General features: G+C 47.0%; 1 protein-coding gene and 2 non-coding genes across 5 annotated transcripts in view; 1 reads left to right on the top strand and 2 right to left on the bottom strand.

The window, feature by feature from the left end:
- Positions 1–22,488, bottom strand: part of ZMIZ1 (zinc finger MIZ-type containing 1) — a 538,822-nt gene that overhangs the window by 314,262 nt on the left and 202,072 nt on the right. The window lies entirely within an intron of this gene.
- Positions 38–175, top strand: LOC119925994. The gene has a single exon (XR_005449913.1). It is a non-coding gene; the product is annotated as a small nucleolar RNA SNORA7 (small nucleolar RNA).
- On the bottom strand, positions 11,138–11,274 carry LOC119926243. The gene has a single exon (XR_005450133.1). It is a non-coding gene; the product is annotated as a small nucleolar RNA SNORA7 (small nucleolar RNA).

The raw sequence follows: 22,488 nt of genomic DNA, 5'->3' as shown, positions 1-22,488 counted from the left end.
TGGTGCATTAGATCAAAATAGGAGCATTCGACTATCTCCCCTCTCAGGGTCGCACCTGGAGAGCTTCCAGTACTCTACCAGTTTCGGCTAAGGGAGGGAAAGTCAAGCAGAGACATACCCGTTCCACTCCTAGCTTGGGCAGTGGCTAGCGAGTGGAAAGCAATCTGCTACAAGTCAAAACTCACCTGTGCTGGGCAGCAGTGGCATGGGAGAGTCGAGGCTGGAAACTCAAATAAACTGCGCAGAAGGAGGCAATGGTAAACCACTTCTGGGTTTTTACCAAGAAAACGCTATGGATACCCGACCAGAACGATTACCGATGGAGAGTGCGGCGTTCTGCGAGAGATGTATCTGTGGTGTCGCTGTGGGTTGGAAACGACTTGATGGTGTAAGACAAGACAATCCATTAACCAATTGTATTTACTGAGCTCCTACAGGTGTGTGCCAGTGAAGGAGTGCTAGGGGAGAGTGAACATTTATCTTTGCACTAATCTAGTAGATGCAGAACTCAGCTCAATAATAATACTAATACTAATAGTGGCATTTATTAAGCACTTACTATGTGCAAAACACTGTTCTAAGTGCTGGGGAGGTTACAAGGTGATCAGGTTGTCCCACATGGGGCTCACAGTCTTCATCCCCATTTTACAGATGAGGTAACTGAGGCACAGAGAAGTTACGTGACTTGCTCAAAGTCACACAGCTGACAATTGGAGGAGTTGGAATCTGAACCCATGACCTCTGACTCCAAAGCCCGTGCTCCTTCCACTGAGCCACGCTGCTTCTCTAGCTCAAGCTCTAAGAAGCTCCCAACTCTCAGGACTCTCTAGTTGGCTAAACTACCTAACAACAGTCTGTTAAGTGCTCCTTTAAGGGCAGAGGAACTGATAGTTCCGGCTTCTTTCTCAGTCCCAAGTAATGGGATCAGAGGCAGAATTTTTAAATTGGCTGGTTGGGGGGAAAGAGATAGAAGGTAGCAAATTTCAAAAATAATCTCGACTCCATCCAACATTGACTGTGTGAGTTGGAGAGGGCCTCATCATTAGAGAAGCAGCATGGCACAGTGGACAGATTACGGGCTTGGGAGTCATAAAGTCATGGGTTCTAATCCCAGCTCCGCCACTTGTCCGCTGTATGACCTTAGGCAAGTCACATTACTTCTCTGTGACATCATAAAATGGGGGCTGAAACTGTGAGCCCCAAGTGGGACAGGGACTGTTTCCAACCCGATTTGCTTGTATCCACTCCTGTGCTTAGTACAGTGTCAGGCACATGACACCTAACAAATACCATAGTTATTATTATTATTAACTGTGTCTCACTTTCTTTATCTAGAAAGGGGGGAAACATGGATTCCTGCTAGGACCTTGCATACTGTCTAGAAAGTATCACAATGATTTCCAGAAAACGGTCACTGCCCTCTCTCCCCACAGCTGCTAGAGGGGAGCGAGAGTGCACAGAGGCAGGGGAAATTGGTAAGGGGCCTATAAGTATCTGTCTTTGCCACTCCCCAAATATACCACATGCCAGCTTGCCTGCAGAGTCCTTGTTGAGTTGCATATGCTCCAAAAAGGCCCTCTGTATGGAAGGAGGGTGTGGGTGGGTATTTGCAAGATGCCTTCATTCATCAGCTCCTTCACCCCACCCAATGTCTTGCTGGTGACAAAACAGGCTGCCTGAGGACACATCATGTAAGGTCAAGTCAGTCTCCTGGCCCCTAACTCCCAGGCTCAATGTGAAGATGAACTGGGACGATATTTGCCAGCATTATGTTAGCCTGCTTTTATAATTACTCTTTTTAGGGTCTACTTACTCCTGGGCCACAAGGACGCTCCTAGGGAAGTGTGCGCTTCCGATCCAGAGGTAGAACTCAGACCGCAATCCACAATAGTTTTGTCACCATCCCTGCTAACTCTCCTCACGCTGTCTCCAGGGCAGGGGGAGCCCACCTCAGCCACCCCCTGACAGATGAGGACACCCAGCATCTGAGACAGGGCGTCCCAGACCGAGCCAGGAGTGACACTGGCGGCGCTCAGTCCTTCAACTGAGCTTAGCTACACAACTGCCTCTGGAGACTCTGCTCGGTCTCTCAGTCAACTCAGCCAAATTACTTGTCTCTGAAGACTCTGCTCCTCCCCTTCTGGACCTTTCCCTCTTCCCATTCCACCGCATCTATTCCTTTTTGGGAGAAGAGCCTGAAAATCCCCTCCTCTTCTGGGGCTAGGGACACTCAGAACCAAAGCCGTCACTTCCTCTCACTGAGAAAAGTGCCTCTGGCATGATTATGGAGTTTGAGCCGTTTCCGGCCAACAAGCTCATCGCAGAGGAAGTGTGAAGCATGAAGTAGAGAAGAGACCTGGTACCCATCACATGCAGGCTGGCAGCCAGAACCCAGCTAACTCCCTGTCTCCTCAGAGGCAGACCTCGGCTTTCTGCATCATGGCTGGGGGGAACAGAGGGAGGGTCCAGAAGACCCAACCCTCACTGATCCTCATGCAGCAAGCCCGCTTCTCTAACCACCACCCTTTCCAGAAACCCAATGCTTCAGGGAACAGGACGAGCCACCTCTGGCTAGACTCACATGGTCCTGTAAGCCCTGGGCTGCATTGAGCCCACAATAGCACACCAACCCAGCTGTGGGACCAAGATGAATCTCCCAACCACCAGGGCCTTCGGTCAGTCTGACAGAATGAAGGCCCTGGGAGGCTTGGAACCTGTGGGCCAGGGTGAAAACCTAGAGAGGCCAAGCACTTATCCTATCCCACTTTGATTACTGTATCAGCCTCCTTGCTGCCTCCCTGCCTCCTACTTCTCCCCACTCCAGTCATACTTCCCTCTGCTGCCTGGATCATTTTTCTACAATTCACATTTCCCCATCCTCAAGAATCTCCAGTGGTTCCCCATCCACCTACACAACGAACAGAAACTTCTTACCAGTAGCTTTAAAGCTCTCAATCACCTTGTCCCCTCCTACTTCATCTCATTACTCTCCTATTACAACTCAGCCCACACACTTTGCTCCTCTAATGTTACACTACTCAGCTTACCTCAGTCTCGTCTATCTCGCAGCTGACCTCTTGCCCAGGTCCTGCCTCTGGCCTGGAACCCTCTCCCAGTCCATATCTGACAGATAATTACTCTCCCCATCTTCAAAGTCTTATTGAAGGCACATCTCCTCCAAGAGGCTTTCCCTAAGCCCTCATTCCCTTTTCTTCCACTCCCTTCTGTGACAACTTGACTTGCTCCCTTTATTCATCCTCCCTCCCAGCAACAACACTTATGTACATATCTGTCATTTATTTATTTATATCATCTGTTTCCCCCTCTAGGCTGTAAGATCACGATGGGCGGGGAATGTGTCTGTTATACTGTTGCACTGAACTCTCCCAAGCACTTAGTACAATGCTCTGCATGCAGTAAGCCCCCAATAAAATGACTGATCGACTGATTGAAGTTTCCTTTGAATAGTCTCCCGGGCGACACCTTGACTTGCTCCCTTTATTCATCCTCCCTCCCAGCCACAACACTTATGTACATATCTGTCATTTATTTATTGATATCATCTGTTTCCCCCTCTAGACTGTAAGATCATGGTGGGCAGGGAATGTATCTGTTATATTGTTGCACTGAAGTCTCCCAAGCACTTAGTACAATGTTCTGCATGCAGTAAGCCCCCAATAAAATGACTGATCGATTGACTGAAATTTTCTTTGAATAGTCTTACGTGGCATTGACTTGCTCCCTTTATTTCATCCTCCCTCCCAGCCACAACACATGTACGTATCTGTCATTTATTTATTTATTCATATCATGTTTCCCCCTCTAGAATGTAAGATCACAGAGGGCAGGGAATGTGTTTGTTATACTGTTGCACTGAACTCTCCCAAACACTTAGTACAATGCTCTGCATGCAGTAAGCCCCCAATAAAATGATTGATCGACTGATTGAAGTTTCCTTTGAATAGTCTCCCGGGAGACCCAAGGACAGAGAGCGATGACTGAGGGACACTCAGGCCAGCAAGAAACAGAGTGACCAGGGGCCTTTCCCCTGGCTTCTGGTTTCTACAGTTACCCAAAGGTCTTGTGGTTTTTCCTCATATATGGAGAATTGGGCTTTGCAGGGGGAAAACTGAGAGGGGTGAGGGGAAGGGGGAGGCATAGAAGGAGACCTAGTTGAGCCCCAGGTGGAAAAGAGTCACTCTCAGAGGTGCAAGAGAGGAGAATGCCAAGGCCCAGACAAAAGGGAAGGACAGACTGGGACAAAAACAATTTCTCAGTCATATTTATTGAGTGCTTACTGTATAGAAAGCACTGTAATAAGCACTTGGGAGAGTACAATATAACAGAGTAGGTAGACGTGTTCCCTGCTTTCAACCAGGCAGGGGAGCAGAGGAGATGATGAACGGAAGAAAAGCAGTCCGACAGCCAGGCAGCGGCTGCAGTAGCAGCAGGCGGGCCAATCTCAAAGAACCAACTTCACCCTTTTCCAAAACAGATTAACCCAAACGGCTGCGCTCAAAAGTGATCTTGCCTCTGTAGATGCCTTCTGTTGGTTTCCCCAATTGTTTCCGCCACAATAAGTTTATGAAACAGCACTTACTGTTTGCACAACAACTTTGGAGAAAACAAGAGACAGATGAAATCTGGCTGTTTTATTTAGAACGTTAAGTAGCTCATATTTTGGTCATAACAGACTCTGATTCTGGAAAACAAGCTGACTACTGCAATCAAATGTTCTAATCTGATGGCCATGGGAAATCTAAAGACATGAGTTTGTTATTTATTAGTAAACCAATTAGCATCTCAATACCACCACATTTGTATTTAATTATATTCAATGGGCTGACACTCGGCAGCAAACCACAGGCTAAACAAGCCCAGGAGTTCTGGGAGCCTCTTCTGGATCATCCTATCCTCCCTCACTCCATCTTCCTCCCTTCCCAAAGCAGGCAAAGCCATGACTGAGTCCATTCAGAGCCAGAACCTGGAGTCCTGGCAGTCCCGGCTCCATCTAAGGGATAGGAAGCACCACCATCGTCATAATAATGGTAGAAATTGCTCAGTTATTGAGTGAAAATCTCCATACTAAGCAAGCTCTGGGAATGAATACATGACTAAGAATTAGACGGGAATAATAATAATAATGATGATGGTATTTGTTAAGCGCTTACTATGTGCCAAGCCCTGTTCTAAGCGCTGGGGTAGATACAAGGTAAACAGGTTGTCCCACGTGGGGCTCACAGTCTTAATCCCCATTTTACAGATGAGGTAACTGAGGCACCAAGAAGTTAAGTGACTTGCTCTAAGTCACACAGCCATACCAGGGGTGGGGGTCATTAGCAAATCCCTCACCAGCTGCTCCCCCCTGCCTGGGCTCCGTCATCATCAATGGAATTTACTGAGGGCTTACTATGTGCAGTGCACTGTACTAAGCTCTTGGGACAGGACAAAGCCGCTAATCTCCTCACCGTGCCTTGTTCTCACCTGTCCCGCCGTCAATCCCCAGCCCACGTCAAACCCCTGGCCTGGAATGCCAGTGCTAAGCGCTTAGTACAGTGCTAAGTGCTTAGTACAGTGCTCTGCACACAGTAAGTGCTCAATAAATACGATTGATGATAATGATGGAATGCCCTCCCTCCCCACATCCACCAAGCTAGCTCTCTTCCTCCCTTCAAGGCCCTACTGAGAGCTCACCTCCTCCAGGAGGCCTTCCCACACTCAGCCCCCTCCTTCCTCTCCCCCTCCTTCCCCCCTGCCTTGCCTCCTTCCCTTCCCCACAGCACATGTATATATGTTTGTACGTATTTATTACTCTATTTTACTTGTACATTTTTCTTCTACTTATTTTATCTTGTGAATATGTTTTGTTTTGTTCTCTGTCTCCCCCTTCTAGACTGTGAGCCCACTGTTGGGTAGGGACCGTCTCTATATGGTGCCAACTTGTACTTCCCAAGCACTTAGTACAGTGCTCTGCACACAGTAAGCGCTCAATAAATACGATTGAATGAAAGCAAACTGAGTTGGTCGAGGCCCGGAGAAGTTAAGTGACTTGCTCAAGAGACAACTGATAAAGCCAGGATTAGAACCCAGGTCCTCTGAATCCCACGCTCTTTCCACTAGGCCACGCTGCTTCTCGGCCTAGTTCCTCTATAGACTGCAAGTTCATTGTGAACAGGGAATATTGTCTACCAAGTCTGTTGCACTGTACTTTCCCAAGCACTTAGTATAGTACTCTGCACACAGTAAGCTCTCGACTTGCTCCCTTTATTCATCCCCCTTCCCAGCCTCACAACACTTATGTAATTTATTTATTTATTTATATTAATGCCTGTCTCCCCCTCTAGACTGTAAGCTTGATGTGGGCAGGGAATGTGTCTGTTTATTGTTATAGTGTACTCCCCCAAGCGCTTAAACAGTTCTCTGAACACAGTAAATGCTCAAAAAATATGATTGACTGAAAAAGTTATAAGACTTCCACTACAACCAAATGGAATGAGGTTGGACAGACAAGAAGGGCCACCAGCCCAGCTCTGCCCCTGTCTGAGTGTCCAAATTGCTAGGTCTTCCCTGGCCTCTGTCCTGTCTTTGACAAATGCATCCTTTCAATGTCTGCTTGGTGGCAGAAATCAGGATGGGGAGGGGAGGGAGAGACGGAGAGAGGGAGGGAGAGGGAGAGAGTGAGAGAGAGAGCACACACACGAGAAAAGGGGAGTTTCAATCAGACTACCCAGCCAACCATTTCCAGGTACTGCCCAGCAAGGCATTCACGAGCAATAAAGTTTGGGCTCAGCCCACTTACCCAGCAGGGTCGTTTTCAATTAAGACTGTCTGGAAGTCTCTGGCTTTAGTCTCACCTTCTACTCCATTACAATATTTCACCGTTAAATAAAAAGCACAGCCAAAATAATTACACGGCATAGTGGCAGAAACGTCTAAAGAAAGCAGGCCGGTGGTGGCCCACGGAGCAGTGCCGAGCAGAGATAATTGGGCTCCGGGCACCAGATCGTTCCCGACGATGTCTCCCCTTCCTCCCACAAAAGCATGAGTAGATTCAGAAACGAATGCCGACTTGGCCCCTGTGCACCAGGGATTCCTTCCCCACAGACCTGCATTTAAATAAACTTACATCGCCACAACCACAAATAAGCTCTATATTTAAGCTGTCGACCAAGGTGTGAAAACCAAGGGCCTCATCAATGCCTTCAAGGGCGGAAATAAAGTTTGCTGCACACGCATGTGCAAACCCACAGGCCTATAACCTAGCTCGTTGTTCTGGGGGCTCCCTCCCGGGTTCAGAGGTGAGTGGAATAAACCAGGAACACCAAACTCAGTGCCAAAAGACAGTGTGAGCCAGAAGGGAGGGGCGCATATCTCAGGTGGATCAATAACTTAGCGAGAGACCTGGACTTTGGTCATTTGTGGCTAAAGGGGCTCGGAGGTGAGTGGCTTAAGCCCTCAGGGACCGACAAACACCAAAGAGGCCACCCTCTGAATGGGGCCCTAGGGCTCTCTCTCCCTCACTGTCTTTTACTCAGAAGCTGGGAAATCCCCTGGGAAATCAGATGGTGCCTTCCTTATACAATGCCCGTGAGAGAGGTCAGGAAGAGGCAAAGTTTTGCAGACCCAATTTCTCGAATGAAGCCCAGCAGAGGATACCACAGGGTCATACAAAAGCAGATCATTTAGCTTCCCGATCAAGTTCTTTCTCTGCTCCTGGGCAGGGGAGTAGTGGGAAATGGGGAGAGGTGCTCTCTGCCTTGGTCTCCTCACTTAAACTTTGTAGGATTTGGCTTAGGTATTTTATATAATGTGTGTGTGTGTGTGTGTGTGTCTAAGAAACCAAATCAGTTTTTTCACTAACTCATCTATGAACGTTTTCCTAGAAGGAATTAAAATCTGGCTGGCCTAGCTGTCCACACACCCTTTCCTGTGCCCCTTCTCCCTCCAACCCCCACCCACCCCTGCCTCTCTCTCTCTTTCTCTCTCTCTCTCTCTCTCTTTCTCTCTCTCTCTCACACACACACACACAAACACACACGTTCACTTACTTTCAGGACTGGATAAATGATGTTTTTCATTTAAGACACTTCGCTTCCATCTCTTCTTCCTGACCCAGTCTTCCTGACCCAGTGGCCCATAACAGTGTCTCTCGACCAAGGGACACGGAGGCTAGCAGAGACCGGGAACCACACAGGCAGAGTCGGAGAATGAACGGGGCCAGAGTCAACTCAGAGAAAAAGGTACAGTGTTTCTCGGGGCTGCTCAGAAGCCCAGTCTGGCCCTGGAGAATAAATACGTGTGCTACAGAGTCTTTGAAATGAAGTATCCCTCCTCCACCCCCAAAATAAATGTTTCTTAAGGAGGGGCTGTGAGGGAAGATGGAACTTGATGTGTTGTAGTCAAACCAGCAATTGGAGCCGGTCAAACTAACCAATCTCTGTAAGGCTGAGGGGTCCTGGAATAACAACACTAATACTATTACTACAATAACACTTAGGAGTTTACTATGTGCTCAGCTCTGGGTTAGATACAGGATAATTCATTCATTCATTCATTCAATCGTATTTGAGTGCTTACTGTGTGCAGAGCACTGTACTAAGCGCTTGGGAAGTACAAGTTGGCAACATATGGAGATAGACCCTCCCCAACAGCGGGCTCACAGTCTGATCAGATACAGTCCCTGTCCCACAGAGGGTTTACAAGTAGGAGGAAGAACAGGAATTTAAACCACATTTTAGAGAATAGAGAACTGAGACACAAAGATGTGAGTGATGTATGATGCTGAGAACTGAGTCACAAAGATGCCTGGGGGTCAGGGTCATAGGTTCTAATCCTGGCTCTGCCACTTTGCCGTGTGACCATGGGCAAGACACTTAACTTCTCTGGGCCTCAGTTGCCTCATCTGTAAAATAGGGATTGAGACTGTGAGGCCCATGAGGGACAGGGACTCTCCGATTTGCTTTATCTACCCCAATGCTTAATGCTGTGTCTGGAACATGGTAAGTGCTTAACAAATACCATTATTATGATTATTATTATTATTGTTGTTAAAGTGCCTTGCCCAAGTTCATACAGCAGGAAGGTGGTAGAACAGGGCTTATAACCCAGGTCTCCTGACTTCCAGACATGTGGTCTTTCCATTAGCCACGTTGTTCCTCGGAACCAAGGGCCTCCAGTGGGATAATTTCCACCGAGGACGGGGTGATCAATCCCCCCGCCAAGCAGAAAGAGGCAGAACACACACTCTTTCTGAAGGGCAGCAGTGGCGGGGGTGGAGGGAGGTGGGTGCTTTGGGAAGACCTCCTTTACCGGGGTCCTCCTTTCAAGGCAATCTTGTTCCCTGAGCCGACCGAATCCGTTTCCAAGTGGCCCTGGAGTTCATTAGAAAACACCACCACATACAGAGCTCTCTTTCACCTCGGGAGATTGTTAGTTATTTATTCATGCATGCACTCATGCGGACTCCACGAACACCTCACTTCTAATTATAGTGGTAATTTCATTAATGCAGTAAAAATGGCAGACTGCGTCACCCCAAAGCTCCCTCCCTTCCTCCCTCTTTCCTCACCCGCACACGGTACCCGCCTCTCCCATGCCTCGGCCTGGGCTCACCAGACCAGCCCGATCAGGAGATGAGGAGCCCTTCGTTTGGTGGCCCTACGGGTACCACCAGCTGACGGCCCCCCGATCCCACCAGGCCGTGGGGCCTCCCGGGCCGGTGAGTTCAGCCGCACGGCCCCGGGGTCTCCGGCCCGGATCGCTCATCTTTCCGGACCCGAGGGCTCTGCTTCAGTCCGGCAGAGACATATTTTGTCTAATAGGAGGCCCGGGAACACATTCCACGGCCCGCGGCAGCTGCTATTGCCAGGCAGTAAATGGAGGAGGAGGATGAGGAAAATAACTCTCCCTAGAGCCCTCCCCTCTCTCCCCAAACCCCAGTCGGACCGAACATGGCCGGCATCTTTCCAGGAGCGCAGGAATTTGGGGACAAGCAGCAGACGCCTCACGGGAGTATTGCAGCAATGTGTTCTGGGAGGGAGCCGCGGCGCCTAAACTTGAGCAAGTTGAATGGGGAGGTGGAGGGTGGCATTGCAGAACTTAGGAAGGCATGGGCAGTGTGGCTTACTGGACAGAGCACATGGTCCCGGGAGTCAGAAGGACCTGTGTTCTAATCCCGGCTCGGCCACACGTCTGCTGTGTGACCTTGGGCAAGTCACTTAATTTCTCTAGGCCTCAGCTGCTTCATCTGAAAAAAGGGGATGAAGAGTGTGAGCACCATGTGAGACAGGGACTACCTCAACGCTTGGAAAAGTGCTTGGCACAGAATAAGCGCTTAACAAGTCACCAGACTTATTATTGTAGGCCCAACCCAGTGATGCCCTGTTCAGGGTGCCATCTTTCATGGCTCCAACTGGGTGCCAGAGAAGGCCCGGCGACTTTAAGTCCAGGATGGAAGGAGGGGATGAATTTGTTGGTGGAAATGAAAACTGGGGGTGACCAGGGGAGAGAAGGAAACCAATGTACAATCACGTCTTTTCTGGCACAAAATAATCATCCATTCGATCATATTAACGGAGCGCTTAAAGTGTGCCAACACTGTAGTCATGTCTCTGATTGGCAAATTTCAGAGGCTGGATCAGTCTGCCATTACCCTGAGAGATGGTAGGAACTAGAGGAACATACAGCTAAATGAATGCAAATAGAAACTACATCCACCATCAAAAATCTTCTCTTCTCTGAGTTGGCCCTTTGACAATTACCATAGATATATGGGAACCTCTACCCTCTACTCTCACCCTTATCCCTCTCCCCACCTCCTACCTTTAAAAGCATTATTTGAAGAATCAGGTTATATCATATTTTACATGAGGTGGAAAGTGCGGTGGAGAGTAGGGCGTTGGAGAGAAAGGTGGAAAGGGGGGAGAGTGGATATGTGGTCCAACCCATAGCAACGCCGTGGACACATCTGTCCCAGAACACCCTACCTCCCTCTGCAATCATTCTTGTAGTGTATCCATAGAGCTTTCTTGGTCCAAATACAGAAGTGGTTTACCATTGCCTTCTTCCGTACAGTAAACTAGAGTCTCAACCCTCGACTCTCTCCCATCCCACTGCTGCCCAGCACAGGTGAGTTTTGACTTGTAGTAGACTGCCTTCCACTCGCTAGCCACTGCCCAAGCTAGGAATGGAATGGGTATGCCTCTGCTTGACACTCCCTCCCTAGTCGAGACTGGTAGAGAACTAGAAACTCTCCAGGTGCAACCCTGAGAGGGGAGAGGGTGCCTACTTGTGTGTAATTCATATCTGACAGACACTCTCCCCACCTTCAAAGCCTTACTGAATACACATCTCCTCCAAAAGGCCTTCCCTGACTAAGCCTTCATTTTCTCTTCTCCCACTTTCTTCTGTGTCATCCTTGCACTTAAACTTGCTCCCTTTTTTCACCCCTCCCTCAGCCCCACAGCGCTGATGTACATAGCCGTAATTTATATTTATATTAATGTTTGTCTCCACCTCTAGACTGTACGCTTATTGTGGGCTGGGAATGTGTCTACCAACTCTGTCTGTTGTACTCTCCCAACCTCTAAGTACAGTGCTCTGCACATAGTAAGTGCTCAAATATGATTGATCATTTGAGGAGGAATATATTTGAAGAGGAGAGGGAAGAGGGAGATTTTGAGCAACACTATTCAGGTGGCACAGGATTATAACAAAAGAAAGATGAATGTTTTAGCTATTCTCCTGATTTCACATACACACAGTCTTTCCGTAATCAGTCCTCCAAGAAGACATGTTTCCATGACACATTTTTCATAGAAGCAGCTTTGAGAAGCAGCGTGGCTCAGTGGAAAGAGCAAGGGCTTGGGAGTCAGAGGTCATGGGTTCTAATCCCGACTCCTCCATTTGTCAGCTGGGTGACTTTGGGCAGTCACTTCACTTCTCTGTGCCACAGTTCCCTCATCTTTAAAATGGGGATGAAGACTGTGAGCCCCACGTGGGACACCCTGATCACCTTGTATCCCTCCCAGGACTTAGAACAGTGCTTCGCACATACTAAGAGCTTAACAAATACCATCATCACCATCATTATTATTATTATAGAACACATTGACAGAGTTGGTGGCAGGCACCTGTGGAGGTACAGCACAATGGGGCAACAGAAGAAACGTTACACATACGTGGGTGGCATCAGGAACAGAATAAACATCAAAACCCCAATTTTCCTAAGCATGAGGGTCATTGAGAACATACTCTCTGTGTTCTAGAACTGACTGATTTCACTTTGGTTCATCAAACTCTCATTTTCACGTAGCTTCTTCTCCCTCAACCCCGGTTTAGTCTATGGAGCTATTGGCTGAGAAGAACAAACCTTGGGCTTCTGCCATTTTCCGGTTCAGCTGCCTGGAGCCGTCGGCCTACGGAGAAGTCCGTGAACCTCCGCTAGAATGCTGAGGCAAATTAGAACCAGAAGAAGAACAGACGAGAGCCCTTTTTTTTTTTGCAACTTCCAGAGATGGGTGGAGAGAAGGAAAAATATTCACCTCTGGGATAAAGACTCAATGCCAACCCTGCAGCCAAGAGGAGTGTTCACAGTTCCGAGCAACTGAAAAGCAAAGATTTACACAGACATGGGAAAGTGGTTTGCAGATGTAAATGTAGCATCTCCAGCCAGAGAGCTTAGCATTTCCCTGTAGGACATTCACCACTCACACCACACACACTCCTGACGTCATTCAGTCATTTCCAATTCCTCCTCCCGCAACCTTCTACCCTGAAACTTAGTTCTCTCTCGCCTCCACTTGGAGAAGCCCATTTTCCACCCCTGGGTGGGTCTGTCTGGCGCTGACCCTATCAATAAGCAGCAGCAGTGGTGGTACGTTCGAGTCTCTCATTCGGACTGAAAAGCAAAATTAAAAGCTGCATTTTGCAAATTTACTCATTCTCCATCGCAGGGGCAGGTGGTGGGCTACTGCTGAGACACAGTGTCTTTCTCTCTTCCCGTTCCCCTGTGACTGAATGAAAGAATTACAGGACAGCAACAGCAGCTGCTCCTGCCGTCCCACAGGCAGCAGCAAGACTAGTGCGGGGGGGAGAGGGGGGAGAGGAGAGATAGAAAGAGAGGGAGGGACACACAAAGACTGAAGAGGAGGGAAAAACTGAACAGCGGAGGGGGAAGAGATGAGGGCAACGCTAACAACCAAAACCACAATCGTCTTCCCCAACACCCCCACCTCTGCCCCAGAGCAGGAGCAGCAGTTGTACTTGTATTAGCTGTACCTCAACAGCTACTTCACAGGCTTTTGACTCTGCTGAGCCCTGAGATTTGGGCAGAGGCTTTGGGGAACACCACGCCATCTGCGCCTTCCTGCTCTGCTACAACACGGGCTGCTTTTTTCCTTATGTTAGAGCCGGCTACTCCCTCCGGATAACCCCTTGTTCTGCCACTCGTGCTTGGTTTTTCTTTTTTCAGGGTCCCCGACATCTCCTAGCCCCATTCGCTGAAAACCTTTGCCCACCCTTTGCCAGAGAAGCAGCGTGGCTCAGTGGAAAGAGCCCAGGCTTGGGAGTCAGACGTCATGGGTTCTAATCCCATTCCCCCACGTGTCTGCTGTGTGATCTTGGGCAAGTCACTTAAGTTCTCTGAGCCTCGGTTCCCTCATCTGTAAAATGGGGATGAAGACTGTGAGCCCCACGTGGGACAACCTGATCACCTTGTATCCCTCCCAGCGCTTAGAACAGTGCTTTGCACATGGTAAGTGCTTAACAAATGCCATCATTATTTATTATTATTTATCCCCAACTGCAGTAAGGCAAGTAAAGTGATTCTGTCTCCAAATGAAAGCTGAGTGTGATGTGTTCGAGGGAGACACTTATTGGGGATCCCTTAGAAAAGGTTATTGTTATTATTATTATTAATAATGATAATAATAATAATGAGGATAGTAAGCCTTAATGAGTACAATTTCCATTGTGTGCCAAGCACTGTATTAAGCACTGGCATTGGTAATAATAATAAAAGTTATTATTATTATTATTATATTTGTTAAGTGCTTATTATGTGCCAGGCATTGTACTAAGTGCTGGGGTGGCTACAAGCAAAACAGGTTGGGCACAGTCCCTGTCCCACATGGGGCTCACAGTCTCAATCCCATTTAGGTACAAGATAATCAAGTCAGACACACTCCCTGACTCACAAGGAACTCAAAGACTAATAATAATAATGATGGCATTTATTAAGTGCTTATTATGTGCAAAGCACTGTTCTAAGCACTGGGGAGGTTACAAGGTGATCAGGTTGTCCCACATGGGGCTCACAGTCTTAATCCCCATTTTACAGATGAGGTAACTGAGGCACAGGGAAGTTAAATCAATCAATTGTATTTATTGAGTGCTTACTGTGTGCAGGACTTGCCCAAAGTCACACAGCTGATAATTGGCAGAGCCAGGGTTTGAACCCATGACCTCTGACTCCAAAGCCCGTGCTCTTTTCCACTGAGCCACGCTGTAAGGATATGGAAGAAAGTTACTGAAGTCCCATTTTACAGATGAGGGAACTGAGGTCCAGAAAAGTGAAGGGACTTCTCCAGGATCACACGGCAAGCAAATGGCAGGGGCCAGGATTGCAACCCAGATCCTCTGACAACTAGGCCTGTGCTGTATCTTCTAGGCCATGCTGTTTTTCTAAGATTGCAGTTCCAGTAGCCAGAGGAAGCAGTGAAAATATCCAGACCTATGAGTCGGAGGACCTGGGTTCTAATTTCAGCTCTCCCACTCGTCTGCTGTGTGTGACCTTGGGCAAGTCACCTAATTTCTCTGTGCCTCAGTTACCTCATCAATAAAATGGGAGTTTAAGACTGTAAAGCCCATCTGGGACACAGACTGGGTCCAACCTGATTATTCTGTATCTGTCCTAGTGCTTAGCGTTATGTCTGGCACATAGTAAGCTCCTAACAAATGCCATTTTAAAAAATGGCTAAAACTGCTTATAATGCCAAATGTTGTATTGATGGCCTGAACATTAAACAAACACATTTTCCCTTAAGCCCACATATTTTAGTCGATGAACTTTCAATTTCCACACTTAGGTGCGTGTGTAAGTGTGCCATAGCCTCAATGATGGTAGAGCCAGATAACTTGCTCTAAAAGACACCACGGGAGAGAAGGAAGAAACTAGACTCTAAGACAGTCTCCAACTTTTTATTCTGACTTTTTATACTCTGCTCTCCATCCCTCTAGCACCCGTATCTATGGCATATTCTTTATGGACTTTCCATCAAATGGAAGTGGAGTTAATGATAATAATAATAATAATAATAATAATAATAATAATAATAATAATAATAGTGATGGCATTTGTTAAGCACTTACTATGTACAAAGCACTGTTCTAAGCACTGGGGGGAGGATACAAGGTGATCAGGTTGTCCCACGTGGGGCTCACAGTCTTAATCCCCATTTTACAGATGAGGTAACTGAAGCTCAGAGAAGTTAAGTGACTTGCCCAAGGTCACACAGCAGACATGTGGGGGAACTGGGATTAGAACCCAGGGCCTTTGACTCCCAAACCTGTGCTTTTTTCCACTGAGCCATGATTACCTACATCTTATCCACTGCCCAGAGAAGGAGACACCATTGAGCAGTGCAGTCTAGTGGAAAGAGGAGGGGCTTGGGAGCCAGGGATCCTGAGTCCTAGGCCAGGTCCCACCACTTGTGTACTGCGTGACCTTGAGCAAGTCATGTAACGTTTCTGTGCCTCAGTTTCCTTATCTGTAAAATAATAATAATAATGGTATTTATAAAGTGCTATGTGCAAAGCCCTGTTCTAAGCGCTGGGGAGGTTACAAGGTGATCAGGTTTTGCCACATGGGGCTCACAGTCTTAATCCCCATTTTACAGATGAGGTAACTGAGGCACAGAGAAGTTAAGTGACTTGCCCAAAGTCACACAGCTGACAATTGGCAGAGTCGGAATTTGAACCCATGACCTCTGTCTCCAAAGCCCAGGCTCTTTCCACTGAGCCACGCTGCTTCTCCCCAAACTGGTTCTTCCTCCTTCACGGACAGTAGACCTCATGTGAGACATGGACTGTGTCCAACCTGATTATCTGTATCTACTCCAGTGCTTTGAACAGTGCTTGGCACAGAGTAAGTACTGAAAAAATATCACAGTTATTATTATCGCTATTATTATTATTAAGGCCAAACTACAAAGAGGCACATCCTCCTCCTCCTCCTCATCAGTAACATCTATTGAGAGTATTTTATACAGATCAGATCAGAGCACTTGGGAGAATTAAAAAACAAACAACCCCTATCCTCAAAGACCTTACAGTCTAGCTGGAGAAACAGACACTTAAGTTACCAAAAGCAGGTAGTAATATTCATTCATTCAATCGTATTTATTGAGCGCTTACTGTGTGCAGAGCACTGTACTAAGCGCTTGGGAAGTACAAGTCGGCAACATATAGAGACAGTCCCAACCCAACAACGGGCTCAGAGCCTAGAAGGGGGAGATGAGGGAAGACAGTAATAGCATATAACATATGAATCTAAGATTTCCTGGACTGTGATAGCTAAACGAATTAAGTGGAGAAAAAGGGCTGAGGGGGCAGGTGACGGAAACAAATTGAGAACATGTGAGATTTCTTGGGGAAGACATTTTGGAGGAGATGTGATCTCAACCAATCCACTATACTTATTGAGCACATACTGCATGCAGAGCACTGTACTAAGCACTTGGGAGAGCACCATACGACAGAGTTGGTACATGTGCTCCCTGTGCATAAGAAGCTTACAGTCTACAGGAGACTTAGGAGGGCGTTGAAAGGGGGAAGAGCTACTGACTGTCGTCAGATATGAAGAAGGAGGGGGTTCCCATCCAATCAATCAATCATATTTATTGAGCGCTTACTGTGTGCAGAGCACTGTACTAAGCACTTGGGAAGTACAAGTTGGCAACACATGGAGACAGTCCCTACCCAACAGTGGGCTCACAGTCTAAAAGGACTTGAGTCAGAAGTCAGCGATGGAAGCGGTGGAAGACGTGAGAACGAAGCACAGTGAGGAGGCTCGCTTGAGAGTACTGAAGATTGCAAGCTGGGGTGTAGTGGGAGAGAAAAATGGATAGGAAGGAGGGAGGGGGCTGACTGAGGACTCAGCCAATAGTTAGGAGTTTCCGCTCGACGCACAGAAGAATGGGAAGAATTGGAGGGTGTCTTTGCAGGAAACTGACCAAAAGTTAAAAACATCTGTGAGTAAATCCCTCAATAACAGAGCTTTCTGGGCTTCTTGGTTTTCCCCAGGTGGGCACTTATCAAAGCAGCCATCTCCCTTTCTCTTTAGCACCAGATGGGAGATGTGCAAGATGAGGATAATTCAAAGCCAGATCCCAAATCGCCCTGCTCTGTTGGCTTCTGCCAGGGAGTAGCAGGAAACTTTTCTCAGAAAGGGAGGGAAAATGCATACGTGTTATATACTTGTCCTCCCCATTGAAAGAAGACTCCACTGATGGTGAAATTCACCTTTGAATATATGTGTGTGGCTCTGAAAAGGCCATTGCAGGACTTGTGGTTCCAGCTGCATGGTGTGTCCACAAAGGCTGTTCTGGTCTGACGGCGTGTGATGGGCCACACGTGTTCTCTGACAAGTGATCTCCATGGATACAGTCTAGCTTACCTCTGGCCCGCTGTAGAGGGTTACACCCTTTGTATAGGCTGTTGGCAAAGAGGTACTTAACTTCTCTGTGCCTCAGTTACCTCATCTGTAAAATAGGGATTAAAAGTGTGAGCCCCAAGTGGGACAACCTGATTACCCTGTATCTACCTCAGCACTCAGGACAGTGCTTGGCACATAGTAAGCACTTAACAGATACCATAATTATTATTATTATTATTACCACTGCCATCTTTTCATCTGGATGAGGGCAAAGAAGCACAGGCATTTCTTGGACAAGTTGTCTTTCCACATAGCACAACATCTCTCCCGCTTCCTTCAGCTGAGTGAGAAGGAAGAGGAAGATTTTCAATCAATCAATCAGTGGCATTTACTGAGCTCTTACTGCATGCACAGCACTGTACTAAGCACTTGAGAGAGTGCAATCCAACAGAGTAATTAGATGACAGGCATCTATTGAGTTCCTCATTGTAGGTCTCCGTTTTTCCATGGGCCCCACCGTGGACCGGACCCACCCCAGACAAAGACACCAATCCATCCTAGTTATGGCAAGGATGATCTCCAGGTAACAGTGTAAATGTTTTTCATGTTAGCAGAAATCAGGGTCCCGGTCTGTCCCCCAGCGTGGCAATAAAAGGGTGGTACTCCCATGTGACTCCAAACAAAGGGCTGCTAATAATAATAATAATAATAATAATAATAATAATAATAATAATATTCCTCTCCATCCATACTGTACCAAGCGCTTAGTACAGTGCTCTGCACATAGTAAGCGCTCAATAAATACAATTGATGATGATCCATACTGCTACCACATTAATACAATCACTCATCCTGTCCCACCTGGATTACTGCATCAGCCACCTTGCTGACCTCCCAGCCTCCTGTATTTCCCCACTGCAGTCCATACTACACTCTGCTGCCCAGCCTAAGTGCTGGGGTGGATACAAGCAAATTGGGTTGAATACAGTCTCTGACCAATATGGGACTCACAGTCTCAATCCCCACTTTACAGATGAGGTAACTGAGTCACACAGAAGAGAAATGACTTGCCCAAGGTCACACGGCAGACAGGTGGCGGAGCTAGGATTCAAACCCATGACCTTCTGCGGTCCAGGCCCATGCTCTATCCACTATGCCATGATGCTTCTCTGTAGTAACAGTAGCAGTAATAGTAATAGTGAGCATTTATTGGGTGCAGATCACTATTTTAAGCACTGGGAAAATAATAGACAGGAGGGAACTGTATGAGGGAAAGGAGGGGAGGGAGAGAGCCTGCCCTCAAGGGCCTTATGATCTAAGAAGAGGAGGAGGGAGAGGGGAATGGGAACAGATTATGGGAGAACACAATAAAACACTAAAACAACATAAGTAACAGGGTAACATACAAAAAGAAAAACAAAAAGCAGGGTGTTGTGGCTAGAGAAGCAGAATTGGGTTCTAATCCTGGCTCTTCCACTTTTCTGCTATGTGACCTTGGGCAAGTCCCTCAAATTCTCTGTGCCTCATATCCCTCATCTGTAAAACGGAGATTAAGACTGTGAGCCCCACGTGGAACATGGACTGCGTCCAAACTGATTAGCTTATGTCTACGCTAGTGCTTAGTACAGTGTCTGGCACATAGTAAGCGCTTAGCTAATACCACTAAAAATTAAAATAAAGGATCTGCAGACACCCTCAATAAGCAAACATGCCACTTCAGATGGGAGATGGGTGTGTATGTGTGTTGGTGTGTGTTTGTGTTTGGTTTTATTGGTGCTGCTGTGTGTCAGGCCCCAGTCAGATAAGCAGAGATCCCGGTGGAGCAAACAGTCGCAGCTTAAGCAAGTGATGGTTCCTTAGGTGGTTGTCCCCCAGGCTCTCTGGGAAGCTGCAACCCTGTGATTGCTATCTGGTCAAACAGCTTTGGAAAGATCATCAATTTCCTGAGGAACGCATCAGTGTATTGAGCTACTGTGTTGTTGTCACTGTGTTTTTTTTTTCTTTTCCTTTCTCCCTTTCTCAGACTCTTCGTATCTCATTTGATAGGATTTACTCCTCTCTGTTTTTTACGAGCCAGAGTTAAAATATTGACATCCCTTGAAAAGCCACTCATGCACCCAAGAATCTCACTGCTGCTATCAGCCGCTTAATCCACCATGTTTTGGGCTGGAGGGGGGCAGAGGGAAAAGAGACTCTCTGACTGCCTTGCCCCATCCCAAATTAAATCTATTCTAAGTGCATTAAGTGAAATCTTCCCTTAAGTCTACACATGTCCATGTCAAACATTCAACTGATATTAAATTGATCTCAGTACTCATCATTCATCTCCTCTTAACTCCCCACTATCCATGCTTTCCAGAACTTCCATAGCATTGTCAGCAGACAGAGGTTTCACCTTGGGAGTATGGAAAAAGTAATATTAATAATAATAATTTTGGTATTTGTTAAGCACTTACTATGGGCAAAGCACTGTTCTAAGCACTGGGGAGGATACAAGGTGATCAGGTTGTCCCATCTGGGGCTCACAATCTTAATCCCCATTTTACAGATGAGGTAACTGAGGCACAGAGAAGTTATGTGACTTGTCCAAAGTCACACAGCTGACAAGCGGCGGAGCGGGGATTTGAACCCACGACCTCTGACTCCCAAGCCTGTGCTCTTTCCACTGATGCATGCTGCTTCTCTAAGTAGAGAAACGCTGAGGCTTAGATCTCTTTCATAGTGACCAAGCTGGGAAGTGGTAAGGAAAAGGAATCACACACTCTTTATGAGGGACTTTGACTTCCTCTTCTTCCCCTACTTTTTCTCAACCATTTCTGGCTACCCAACTAATCTGTGCACTCGACATCAATGAGTGATTTGATTCCATAACTCTCTCTCCCTCCCTTTCCCTCCAGAAAAGCTCTCCATTTGCTTCCAGCTCTCTCCAACTACATCTTTAGCCACACGCTAACCGGGCCCATCTTCGATTCAGAAGTTTATGAATAATAATTGGTGAGCGATTGTACAGGAAAAAAATCACAGGTAATTCGTTGTGGTCAAGGTATTTGAGTGCTTGCCTGAAATTTGAGCCTTATTTACCGCTCCCCTGCAATTTGGTTCAGTTTTTGTAATTGTTCCTTCTCAAGCCCCATGGTCAGAGCAGCTCGGGGACAAACAACTAGGGAAAATGAGCAGACATTTGCTTTTCCATTGACTGCTTCAAAGGGTGGGTTTCATTCTGCCTCTCTCCTGGCAAGCTGCACCTAATAAGAAAAACCCTACAAAACTATTTTGTTTCCTTGGCAATTCAAAGGTGTGGTAACCCGAGAATCACTTAAAAACATGGATCCACCTGTCCAGTGGCTCCCCAAAGGAACTTGCACATGGCAGAGAGGGAAACTGCAAACAGGCAAATATACAAGTTTTTCTGCAGTTGTCAGCCAGAGGACTAGCCCAGGGAGGAAATCACCAGCCCGGGGCTGTCACTGCATGGTCAAGTAAAAATATTAACACAAACTGTAATTCTCATGATTTTCCTAAAATGTGTCTGCTCTGGACAGAGGCACCATTATATAACTTGGCAGGTTCAAGTTCTTCAACGATTCAAAACTCTCCAAATTGAATTCTTGGCTTCCCCAGACGACACTGAAAGATAAGATGTCAGAAATTACTGGGATGCCAGGACAGTAACGTACTATCCACTGATGAGAGAGAGTGAGAGAGAGAGAGAGAGAGAGAGAGAGAGAGAGAGAGAGAGAGAGAGAGAGAGAGAGAGAGAGAGAGAGAGAGGTAGGACACACACACACACAGGCAGAGAAGTCGATCTGACAACTCCATCAAGAAGCTTCAACCTCCAAGGCCCAGGATGTGTGTAACCATCTCTACAAAATGGTGTCATCCTGATCCGGGGCCAAGGTCACTGTATCTCAGTCAGATACTTCCCTGGCTGACCCCACTTGTCTCCGTCATTCCATACTCAAGGGTTTGGCATGGTAGGCATCCCAAAGTCCCCAGTCATCCAACTGGCCTGTAGCTTACTCGGAGGGCCCAGAAATAAAACAGCCCAAATAGCTATCTGTTCAGTGTAGCCTAGTGGAAAGAGCACAAGCTATGGAAAGAGCGCATCAGGAGACCTGGATTCTAATTTCAGCTCCACCATTTGCCTGCTGTGTGACTTGGGTGAGTCACATAACTGCTCTGGGCCTCAATTTCATTCATTCAATTCATTCAGTTGTATTTATTGAGTGCTTACTGTGTGCAGAACACTGTACTGAATGGTTGGAAAGTACAATTCAGCAACAGAGACAATCCCTATCCAACAATGGGCCCACAGTCCAGAAGACAGGCTCACAGCGTTCTTACTCTCACTTAGAAAGTGAGCCCCACATGGAACAGACTGTGTTCAACCTAACTGTCCTGTATCTAGTCTACTGCTTAATGTACTAAAGACTTAACAAATACTCCAATTATTATTATTATTATTGTTGTTATTGATGAATGAATGAAGGGCCTCCAAACAGGGCCAACCAGCCTTCAGAGATGATCTGGGGGTCACTGAGTCCTCCCAGGGTTCAGCTACCAAGCTAGGAGAAGCTGGGAAGAAAATAAATTCTCGCGGCCATTAGCATTAAGTTTACAATCCATCCGGGACCAAAATCTCTCGCACGTTCCCAACCAAATGGCTGAACTTGAGTACAGGACTCCACGAAAACATACACAGAAAACAGAGGCTGTCTGTCCGACCCTTACTACTTATGATTATTTATGAGATCAAAAGATCAAATCTTTCCAGCCAGTGCAGGGCAGAATCATTTCCAGAGATTCCCATCCCACAGCCTGACCACAGTCCATGG

This window comes from Tachyglossus aculeatus, chromosome 3, assembly GCF_015852505.1.
Source record: "Tachyglossus aculeatus isolate mTacAcu1 chromosome 3, mTacAcu1.pri, whole genome shotgun sequence".
Taxonomy (NCBI): Eukaryota; Metazoa; Chordata; class Mammalia; order Monotremata; family Tachyglossidae; genus Tachyglossus; species Tachyglossus aculeatus.
The sequence above is the reverse complement of the archived record's forward strand: the minus strand, read 5'-3'. Positions and strand labels throughout refer to the sequence as shown.